The sequence below is a fragment of the Leptonychotes weddellii genome, chromosome 8 (genome assembly GCF_054177405.1).
Source record: "Leptonychotes weddellii isolate Sample4059 chromosome 8, ASM5417740v2, whole genome shotgun sequence".
NCBI classification, from domain to species: Eukaryota; Metazoa; Chordata; class Mammalia; order Carnivora; family Phocidae; genus Leptonychotes; species Leptonychotes weddellii.
In genome coordinates, this window is record NC_138376.1 from 99467028 (window position 1) to 99476619 (window position 9592).

At 39.0% G+C, this 9592-nt stretch overlaps 1 protein-coding gene across 2 annotated transcripts in view; it reads right to left on the reverse strand.

The window, feature by feature from the left end:
* The window catches only part of LOC145723103 (uncharacterized), a 38289-nt gene extending 29088 nt beyond the window's left edge, over positions 1–9201 (reverse strand). For both annotated transcript variants that reach the window (XM_081828982.1, XM_081828981.1), the window contains exons 1-2: positions 6575–9201; positions 5610–5738 (exon numbers count right to left, since the gene is read on the reverse strand). The gene's annotated coding sequence lies outside the window, so the exon portion shown is untranslated. The remainder of the gene's footprint in view (positions 1–5609; positions 5739–6574) is intronic.
* Positions 9202–9592: the final 391 nt, after the last annotated feature.

The following is a 9592-nucleotide window of genomic DNA, read 5'->3' on the forward strand; positions in this document are numbered from 1 at the left end:
GTGGAAAGAGCCAAGATGCCCTTCAACAGATGAATGGATAAAGAAGATGCAGTCCATATATACAATGGAATATTACTCAGCCATCAGAAAGGATGAATACCCAACTTTTACATCAACATGGATGGGACTGGAGGAGATTATCCTAAGTGAAATAAGTCAAGCAGAGAAAGTCAATTATTATATGGTTTCACTTATTTGTGGAACATAAGGAATAGCATGGAGGACATTAGGAGAAGGAAAGGAAAAATGAAGGGGGGGAATCGGAGGGGGAGACAAACCATGAGATACTATGGACTGAGAAACAAACTGAGGCTTTTAGAGGGAAGGGGGGTGGGGGAATGGTTTAGCCTGGTGATGGGTATTAAGGAGGGCACGTATTGCATGGAGCACTGGGTGTTATATGAAAGCAATGAATCATGGAACACTATATCAAAAACTAATGATGTACTGTATGGTGACTAACATAATAAAGTAAAATAAAATTTTAAAAAAAGAAAAAGAAATGCAAATACTGATACTTAAGTGGACTCATTATATTGCATTTTGTTAGAATTAAATAGAAAAAAAACCTAGAAGACTTGATGTAAGAAATGTGGGTTTTTTATAGAAAATTAATATCTTCCTCTATGTAAAAATAGGTAACTAATTTTCATTTTTAAAAAGATTTATTTATTTTATTTTAGAAGAGAGAGGGGGAGAGAATCTGAAGCAGACTCCACGCTGATGCAGAGCCCCATGTGGGGCTCGATCTCATGACCCTGAGATCACAACCTGAGCAAAAACCAAGTATCAGTTGCTTAACCAACTGTACCACTCAGGAGTCCCTAGACAACTAATTTTCTAAGATAAACTATATTATTTTTGTCCTACAAATGTTGCAATCATTTCTAATTTAGAGTTCCCAATCACCCCTAATTTTTTTTATTCTAATCTGCATAGGGTAGCCTCTGTATACCCCCTAGCCTGCTTCCATCTCCTATGCCTCTCATTCACTTGATCATTTAAATGCCATCTACGTGCTGTCAACTCCAATCCAGATCTCTCTTGATGGACAGACTTGATTATCCAACTGCCACTCATCACCACCACTTGGATGTTTAACTGGACTCAAACTTAATATGCCCCAAACTTAACATGCCCCAATATTTGCCCTCAGTCCTACTTACTCAGTTTTCCCCATACTTGCTAAAGATGACTCCATTCCTCTTTGATTACACAAAATATATTGGAATTGCACTTCCATATCCATTCCAGCAGGAAATCTTGTTGGCCCCACCTTTTAAAGCATATTCAGAATCTTACCACTGCTCACCGATCCCACAGGTACAATTTTGATTTGAGCCAACAATATCTCTTGCCTGGGTTGTTTCAATGGCCTTCTCACTTGTGTCTCTACTTTTATCCTTGTTATCCCTATCCCCGCCCCAAATCCGGATTTATTTTCAAAACAGAAACAGAGTGAGTCTTCAAAAAACCTGCTTTAGTGCATTTTTTTAAAGTTGTCTCCACATCTAGTGTGGAGCTTAATGTGGCACTTGAACTCACAACCCTGAGATCAAGACCTGAGCTGAGATTCTGAGCTGAAATCAGGAGTCAGTCACCCAACAAACTGAGCCACCCAGGGGCCCCTTTAGTGCATCTTACGGCTCTGCTCAAAACCCTTCAAGACTAACCCACTTTATCCAAAGAAATACCTTATATAATTGTCTCCACTATTATCTCTCTGACCTCATTATCCTACTACTCCGTTCTGGCCCACTTTTCCTCTGCCAAACTGGCTTCTTACCATTCCACAAACATGCCAGGTGTATCCTTTTTCATGGCCTTTGTACTGGTTTGTCTATCTGCCTGGGGAATGCCCTTTCATATGTCCATATGCCTAACTCCTTCACATTACTCATTTTTTTCACTGAGTCTCACATTGACCACCTTATTTAAAATTATAATTCTCCTCCTGTTCCTTTTTTCCTCTCTCTAAATACATGGCACTTATAATTCCAACATGACATTTATTGTTTATTTTCTGTCTCCCTGAGTGGTGGGGGTGGGAGGGATGGGGTGGCTGGGTGATAGACACTGGGGAGGGTATGTGCTATGGTGAATGCTGTGAATTGTGTAAGACTGTTGAATCACAGACCTGTACCTCTGAAACAAATAATATATTATATGTTTAAAAAAAAAAGAAGAAGATAGCAGGAAGGGAAAAATGAAGGGGGGGAAATTGGAGGGGGAGACGAACCATGAGAGACTATGGACTCTGAGAAACAAACTGAGGGTTCTAGAGGGGAGGGGGTGGGGGATGGGTTAGCCTGTTGATGGGTACTAAGGAGGGCACGTACTGCATGGAGCACTGGGTGTTATACGCAAACAGTGAATCATGGAACACTACATCAAAAACTAGTGATGTATGGTGATTAACATAACACAATAAAAAATATATATATATATAAAGACCATTAAGGGCAACATCCAAAGTAGAGTGCCCAGTACTTCATTGGTATTTGTTGAACGAATGGAATGACTTCTGTTTCTCAGTTATGAAGACTCCTGAAAGTTGAGTGTGTGGTATGTTACTTTCTTACTGCTACTCTAAAAAATTACCATAAACTTAGTAGCACAAGACAAGATAAATGTATTCTCTTAGTCAGAAGTCTAAAATCAAGTTGCCAGTACAGCTGTGTTCCTTCTGGAGGGTTCAGGGAAAAGCAGTTTCCTTGCTTTGTTTTGTTTTGTTTTGTTTTTGGCTTCTAGAGGTTGCCTATATTCTTTGGCTTCTAGCCCCTTCCTTATCACTCCAACCTCTTGCTTCTGTTGTCACATCTTCTACCACTTACTTCCATCTCCTGCCTCCTCTCATAAAGACTCTCGTGATACATCAGGCCAACCCAGATAATCTAGGATAATCTCCCCATCTCAAGATCCTTAATTTAATCACTTCCGCAAAGTCTTTTTTTTTGCTATATGAAGTAACATTCACAAGTCCTGAGGATTGGGATGGGACATCTTTGAGAGGCCATACTTCAACCTAGCACATGTGGAAAATGGTTTTCTGGGTTGGTATGTGAAGCTTAGCATAACCAGGTAACAGCTGAAGAGATGTGATAAAACTACTGTATTTGCCAGTGTGTCAGGCCCAATAAGGGATAGCCAAACAGGAGCTCAGGCTCTTTTTCAGATAACTTGAAAGCCAGACAATATGATTTCTACTTGAATAGGCATATACTAGAGCTGGGAAAGAAAACCAGCAGAAGAGGGTTAGAGAAGTTTTGAGTAAAGAAGTAATACATGAGCCTGAGAACTTGGTCAGGGTGAGACATGGCAACTCTCCTAAGCCACATTCAGGATTCTGGACCTGGTTCCAAGGGAAATTGGAAACCACGCAGGGGACTTACACAGGGAAGTGGCCTGATCAGATTTACATTTTAAAGCATATCACTCTTGTAATAATGTGGGAAAAGAAAGTGAGAGCATGAGGACATGTGAAAAGACCAGTTGAGAGAATGTGCAATAATCTTGGTGACAGTGGCTTGCTATTATACTGAGCTGTAGTTTCTTCTCTGAAAATGAAGATCTTATTGTGATCAACCTCACCTGCCTATTGCAGTGATCCACTGAGAATACATATAAAGCAGTGAGCTGGACATATAAACTGAGCTGGCTCCTGGCGTTGTAACACTGAATCAGACTTTAGCTATCCATTCCTATCACAAAATTACAAAGATACTGTTTAAAAGGAAAAAAGGTATTGATTATATCTAACACAAGGTATTTAAAAAACAATAAAATATTGACATAAGCATGGTAGGATAGTAGCTAACCTCTGCACCACTTTATGAGGTCCAGAAGACATGTCTGTTAAGTACCTCTTGCTAAAGGAGATAAGAGATGATTACGCGCTCAGAGAGAATGTTGGATCCCGGATTTCAGTAACAGTGAAACAAGGAGAAACAAAATTGCCACTGGGACTCTTGGCTGCCAAAGACCAAATATTATGAAAATGAACAATGTAGATGTTTCTCAAAAGTGTTTTTCTTCATGTCCCCAAGCAACGAGTTATAACAGTATTGTGTGCAGAAACATCGACTTGGGCAGGACATGTGGCTTCAGGTCCTGTCTCTGTCACTTACTAGGTTTACCAATGGGAAAGTCATGTGAATTCTGAGTCTCAGCTACCTTTTCTGAAAATTAAGATAATTATAGAAATACTTCACCATGGTTCTTCATCAGAATTTAAGGAGAAAATGCTTACAAAGTGCTAACAGTGTGGATGAACCAAAGTACCTAAATGGTTACTGTTATTATTAATGTTATTTATTGTTGTCCCTTTTTTTTTCCTTTTATGTTTATCAATTCGATACCTTTCAAGGAATTGCAAAGAGCATCCTGAGAGGCAAGGGAGGCAGAAAAGAGGCCAGCAAGGAAGCAGCACAGGGAATGTTAGGGTCAATACCAAGTCATCTTTATCAAAGACAGAACATACTTGCCTGTGACTCAAGCAAGGATGGAGGAATTGTGTTGCGGTCAATGTGTGTTAGCAAAGAGCAGACTAAGAGCAGGCAAGGGACGATGAAGGCAGGAGCCAAGGGGAGAATGACAGTATTGATGCGCTGAGCAGCTCATCTCCTGGAGTGTCTGGCTCACTGTCACCAGGAATCTGACAGCACACGAGGAGGAGGATAAAAGGGAACACTGGCCATACTCTTGGGGCTGCAGCTGCCCTCTCCGTGAAAACATAGGCACATTCACCCTCCTTAAATGAAATGTGGGAAGAAGCTGTTTGCAGCCTTCTCCAGAGGGCATTGTTGGAATATGAAAAAGAACCACTTAAAAATAACAAGACCGTCATTGTCAACAAATGAAATTCTGCAGACAATCTCATTAGATATTATCAAGACCCAGAGAGCCCACGTTTCAGAACTTTCCAACAGATTTGGACTGCCACAGCTTTTAAGTTGCATGTGATTAGAAAAAAAAAAATTAAAAGATAATCTAACTCTCCAAAAGCCAAGGGGTAAGTGTAAGTCAAGGATAAGAAAAAGAAAGATGTCTACATGACCAAGCCTCATCAGAAAGGAGGGGAACTGAAGAATCACTTAGCTGACATTCTTTCTTTTTGATGCCCCATAAACTCAGGCTGAGACGAGTGCATTTAATCCTATGGAAAAGAAGTACTTTGGTTTCATCTCAGCAAAGTACATTAGAGCAGGTACTTTGAATGGCTGTCATAAGATGAATTTGGCAATTTTCAGAACTAAGAAGGATTAGATGTCTTTGTCAGACTAGATGTGATTGATTACGTGTCACCCGCATACGAAAAAGATTTTAGCTCCCCATTGCCTACCCTGATTTTGAAAAACCTTCCCTTTTTCTGCTCAGTCCCCACGATGGGATAAAGAAACGCTAAGTGTCCCAAATACAATCCCAGTTAGGTGTGGAGACTAACAAGAGGATGCTTGCTCTAAATTCTAAATTCCCAGGAAAAAACTGTCCATCTCAAATCAAGTGTCCACTCTTGGTCCAATTAGACATGGCCAGTCTCACACCACAAACATGCCTCAGGGAAGGGAAACTGGAGATTTTGTAGGGGTCCTAAAGTGTGCCCAGCTTACCTTTTCCCTCTCTCTCTCTCCTGTTGCCTACACGCAGTCACGTCACACCGTTCGCCATTCCTTCCACTTCCTTTCTCTGGGCTTCCTCATGATTTCCTCAGGGTGGAATGCCCTTTTTCTAAGATCTACCTGTTGGAAAGAGAAATCAGACACAGCCCTCAAGAACTCGATTTGGGAATTGGTCAGAATACATGCCCAGACTCATAAATCTTAAATTATATTTTACTATGGTAAGCTTAAAGGACATGGATCTGAGTAAAGGTTACAAGATGACATCCAGTTGGGGATGTCCAGAGTGGGGCTTCTCTGGTATGTGCTGGTTCCTTACCAGGAACCATATGTGGATACTGGCATACATGTCATGGGAGCCTGGTACTGGGGTAGTTTGAGTCTCTTTAAATCCCAGCCAGGCATTTTGAAATCATAGCGTTATTACCTCAAAAAGATCCCCAGCGGTATATTGTTGAATTAGTCCCAGTTGACATAGCAACTCATAAATATAGTCACAGAATGCTAGCTGGCTGTGAACGATCTCTCATCTGCGGAGCTACAAGCCCTTGGAGGTACCAAGCATCAGAATGCTAGCTGGCTGTGAACGATCTCTCATCTGCGGAGCTACAAGCCCTTGGAGGTACCAAGCATGACAGTACTGGCCTGCCGTGCTCCATCTCGTGAGGACATCTCTTCTTTCTCCTCTGAAGTGATGTAATAATTGAGCACTTTGGTTTTACCTCCTGGATTGGTTTGTAAACATTATGGCCTATGGTGAGTGGTATGTGCTTTGTTGTCAGTTTGAATCCTGATGCAGTGATTTCAGTGACCTTGTTGGAGAAGGTTCCTCACTGATAAAATAAGGGATAAAAATATCACCCTCTTAGATGTAGTGTGAAAATTAAACAGCAGTGTATATAAAACACGTGACACATGGCCTGGTATGAAGTAAGTACCCCATAAATGCTACTAACCTTGTTATTATTTCTTGCGGGAACAGTCCGTATCTTACTGATATTTGAGTACATTGCCTATACCTAAATATGAAAACAATAAATGAATTAAATAGAAAAATGGCTACTCGAGGACAACGCCTCCCATCACCTGACCCAGAATCCTGCCCAATGCCCACGGACATCTTCCCTGATGACAACTTTAAACATGACAAAGATACCAGCTTCTTTAAGCTAATTATGCCTCTGTTGTGGCTAAATCTGCATGTCTTCTTTGAATCCTTTTCAGAATCCTACCTATGTTGCATGTGCGTAGGCTCGAGGTGTCTATGAGCCCCAAACATTCACTGATCACCTACCATTTGCCAATTACTGCATTAAACACTGCAGACACCAGATGAGCCAAAGCAGCCTCTGTTCTAATGTGCTGACAATCTCATTCCTGGATGTGTTATCTACTTTAACACTTAGCTTAATGCTCGCTTCACATTCACCAATCCACAATTCATACAACGTAGTGATTGGTAATGCTTTCACCTGTTGGTCTTCACATTCTCGAGCTGCAGAATCATGGTCTTTTCCATGGAGGATGTCACTACAAACCCTAGTGTAGACTTGCTATGGTTACATTAAAACAGCCTCATCACCACTGCCATCATCATAGCTGATAGTCACTAGATAATGTGTACAGTTTACAAAGCGCATTCACAAAAATGGTCACATTTGCTGTCCCCAAAATTCACATAGGGGTTGGTTTACCATAGCTCTATGGAGTATAGTGTCTGCTGGGTTATTTTTGTGTTTGATAAGCCTACCTTTTGCTCAGTTTGCTTTTTGGCCACCACAGGTCACTGGGTCTTTGTCTTCATGGAACAATCTGCATAGTGTCTGCCAAGTTTCTATTTTAGGTTCAGACCTGGAGTAATACATTTTACATTTCAAATGGGAATTAATGTTTCTCCTAAATCTTTGTCTTTGTACTTACCATCCTTGGAGGTCATCTGCGACCTTTGCACCCATTCAGAGATGTGCAAGTTCTTCCTATAGTTTGAGGTCAGATGCCAAAGGATCATCCTCATTCCAGAATGATCATATGTTGTCCTGAGTCTGAAAAGGTTTTTTTTGGTGGGTTTTTTGTTTGTTTGTTTTACTATTTTTTATTCACTAACCATATATCTCTGGAATCTTAGTCATTGTATTTCTCTACCCAGCTAAGTGTATTTTCCTTATTCTTTATTATTTCCTCCATACGTTCCCTAACCAAATGACTGACAGTTCCATAAACATTGAACTCAGATATACCTTGTACTTAAATACATGTTGGTATAAGAGTTTGAGAAACCAGTTTTACATCACACACACACACACACACACACACACACACTAGTTTCCAAATACTCAAATGCCTCGTAACCCTCATTTGGCCTAATTTTCAGGTGATACATACCAACCAGTCCAGTGCAAAACCAGGTCCGCAGTGAAATACCATGTCCATTCTGCTAGGTCAGTGCCCATGACACACAAGTGATTAAAATTTGAGTATCACTCCTACGCCCACGAGTTTATTTGTATATATTTTTGATATAGGATGCCCCAGTTTTAAATATTGTTGTAACTTTGTAGAAAAGGATGGATAGGCAGGAAACCTCAAACTGAATGGAAAATGGCTGAAAGGGTATTCCTCTTCTCTAGCAATTCCTACACTCAAACCAACAAGTTAAAGGAGATGGTGAGAATCCCCATTATTTTAAACACTGTCTTCCCAAGGATGGATAGTCTACATTACTAAGGAAGCCTTCTTTATTAAATAGTGGCCTCCCAGTTCAAAAGAACTCAAGAACACCTAGATAAGATATGAAAACAAAAGGAAGTTTTATGTTTAAAAAAAAATCAAATTATTTAAGGCCAAACTAAGGAAACTATTTTCTATTGGTGATAACGATAATGCCGATGCTGACTGACATTTGTATTACTTACTATGGGCCAGGTGACCTTCTATAACATTTATATTAAATATTTACCATACACTTATACTCATTTAATACAAAAATATGATAAATCTAAGTATCCTAATAGGTTAAATATCAAATATACACATAACTATTTCTGTAATAGAGGAACAAAGACTATAGAGCTACCTATCCTGATTTTGCAAATTCACAACATATGAAACATAATTAGCGTCATAATTACCCACAAAGTGCAAATTAAAGCAGCAAAGTAGAATTTCTTCAACCATGAAATTAATGAATGTTAAAGAAAATAGTGATAGTGAGAAGACATTGAGATTATTACTTGACTGCCACTGATAGAAGTGTAAGTACAACTTTTCTAAAAAGCCGTTTGACAATATATGCAACAAGAACCTCAAATATTTTTATACTCTGACTCCAGCATACTTCTCAGAAATTGACAAAATAAATTACTACAACAGCTGAGTTAACAAACCTGTATAAGAGTCAAATTGTTCCAAACTGTTTGCTTTCAACACTTATGAAGAAGGACCAATTAGCTTGTAGATCACAAATAATTTTGGTAATAGATCACAGTTATTTTTGGCATGTAATGAACTTTAAAGGAGTTTAAAAAAACTGTATCACTGCTATAACTAAGTTTTAAACTTCTGATTTACATGTGTATGTTAACAACTTTCTCAATGCCTACATGTTTATATATGCCATACATATACATAAATAAAATTGAAAAATAGAATAATTGAGGCTAAATTTATTAGGAATAAGTTATATCTAGCCATTCACAGTTGAGAAAAAACTAAAAACCTTATCTCACTAAGAACCCCATTTTTAATAAAATTGAAATTTTGTATTTATTAACTTTATTATGATTTGTAATATATTTTTGTTGTTTGATCAACTATTACTTCGGTATATACTTATTGTGCTGCAGAGAAATGTAATTAATCTGTGCCACTGAATATATTACATTAGGATAAATTTCTAAGGAGAAAGTACAATGAAAATAGGAAAAAAGCAACAATGTAAAATTTCTTGCTATTAACGAAGAGCTTTCATGTATTTT